Source organism: Galeopterus variegatus, unplaced genomic scaffold, assembly GCF_000696425.1.
Source record: "Galeopterus variegatus unplaced genomic scaffold, G_variegatus-3.0.2 Scaffold1784, whole genome shotgun sequence".
Taxonomy (NCBI): domain Eukaryota; kingdom Metazoa; phylum Chordata; class Mammalia; order Dermoptera; family Cynocephalidae; genus Galeopterus; species Galeopterus variegatus.
The window spans coordinates 177034-179297 of NW_007727895.1; positions in this window are offsets into that span (position 1 = coordinate 177034).

A 2264-nucleotide genomic window follows, 5' to 3' on the forward strand; every position below is an offset into this window, starting at 1 on the left:
GAGTGTCACTTTGGTTGGGGTGGGGGAGCTTGCTTTTTGTCTGCATGAATATATATATAATACACACATGTACATATGGATGCCATAACATGCAGAGCAGTGTGTTTGTGTCACTGGGGTGAATCCCCCTCCCACCCCTTTCTCTCCACCACATCTCTGCTCTTCACACAATACCCTTAAGGGAAGAAGGGACATACTGAGGCAATATAGAATAACAGTGAGTCCACCCCCACTGGATTTGGGGGCTCCAACGGCTGGTCCGTGCTTTAAGAGAGAAGTCTGTGTTTGAGCCAGGCTCCCTGTATGGAGATCTGTCCCAGAAGCAGCTGGTGTCCAAGGCTTGGGGAAGTCCTACTGGGCTGGGTCCCTGTTCCTTCTCTGGATCCCTGAGGGAACAAAGAGGCTGGCTTAGAGCTTCTCTTGGCTCCTTTTCCGTGCATCTTCACGTTGATTGACTTTATGGGTGTTTCCCTTCACACTCCCCCTTTCCCCAGGGTCGGTGGCCTCTTCCCCAAAAGGCCACCTACTTGTCATGGGATGGAAGACCCTGGGTGGAGCTTTTCTCCCCCTGCCATCAGGATTGGACCTCTCAGCTTCTCCTGCTGGGTTTGGGGCTGGGAACAGTAGAGGGGCCAACGTCATAACATCCACACTGCCAGAGAGAGCTTGAGGATGAAATTAATAGCGGTGACTTTGTGAGCTGGAGGCGGGGTTTGTATATTCCAGGCTTTGTTCTTGGAGGACTCCGGAAATGAGGATCAAGACATGAGTGATGGAGACAGGAAGAGGCCGGCTTGATGGAAATGGACATCTTGACCATCCCTGGGGTGGGGCCTGCCCTGGAAGCAGAGGGAGTAGAGGAGAGGAAGGGGTCCTCTCAGCTTGGTCTCCCCAGCTCAGAATCTTCCACAGAGTCATTGTCTCTGCCTGGGGCTGTGCTCAAAGCATTCAGTCAAGGCTGGAGGAGGCTTCTGGAAGGGAAGAGGGTGTCCCTCTAAGGCCCTCCTGGGTGACCTGCAGAAAATTCCTGCCTGCAGCTCATCCGATGTCTGGGACAGAAGGCAGAGGAGGCTGCTTGACGTGATGCTCCCCACACCCCTTCTTCAGAATGTCTGTGCTGTCTTCTGACCCTGCTCATCACTGTGGTTCATCAAATAAAACTGTTTTGTGTAACTGTTGTGTCCAAAGCCTCTTTTCACAAAAGTGTCTTGGGATAAGGAAAGAACCCCAGCTTGCAAATGTTTCAGTAGAGATGGGGGGAGCGTGGTCAAGGGAGGAACAATGGGAGAACCAGGAGCTAAAAAGAGGGAGTTTGGGGGAAGCTGGAGAGGAACAGGGGGTGAGAGGATGGAGAAAAGAGACACCAGGAAAGGGAAAGGCTGGGAAATTAGATGCAGGGAGGAAAAGGAAATAAAGCAACAGGGGAGCAGCCAAGTGTTGTGTGCTGAAAAGCCACAGCACAAATGCACACACATTCTGGAGTCCAGAGCACAGGTCTGGGGAAAAATCCAGCATTTCTTCCCATGGAGGTAGGCCTATCATTCATTCATTCATTCATCTACCCATTCATTCATTTATTCATTCATCATTTCCTATTGACTCATTCATTCATTCCTTTAGCATCACATGAGTATCCACCCAGTTGAGACCAGAAGTTTGAATCCCTGTTCTGCAATCAGAGTCACTCTGGATGCTTTTGAAAATACCCGTTCCTGGCTTTCAGTCCAGATCTGTGGAATCAGAATCTCCTGCACTCAGCCCAGGTGTTCACAATCACTAAAACCTCCTCAGGTGATTCTAGGGAAGGGTGGTCTTAGGGTTGTCTTCATTCAGACAGATTCTGCCCAAATTAAGGTGAGGGCAAAAGACCAGAGAGTCAGAATCAGAGAAAATTGCACTCTGGATGCTCATCTATTTGGGAGGAAGGGGTTGAAATGGTCACTGGGGGGAAATTTCCAGTCTGGAGTTGTTCACCATCTTCAATGAAGACCTCCTGGTTATCAATACTGTTTGCAGATGAAACAAAAACGATCGCCATAGGAGAACTGAGAGTGATGAGAGAGCTCCTGTTTCTGGAGGTTTACCACTGTGCTGAGTGTTTTCCAAGCACTGTCTTATTTAATTCTTGCAGCTGTCCTCTGAAGGGGCATTTTTACCCCATTTTTCTGATAAGGAAGCTGAGGCCCAGAGAGGCTAGTTACTTCCCTTGACCAAGGTCACATAACTAGTACATGGAAGAGCCACATCTAGCCCATGCTCTTTTT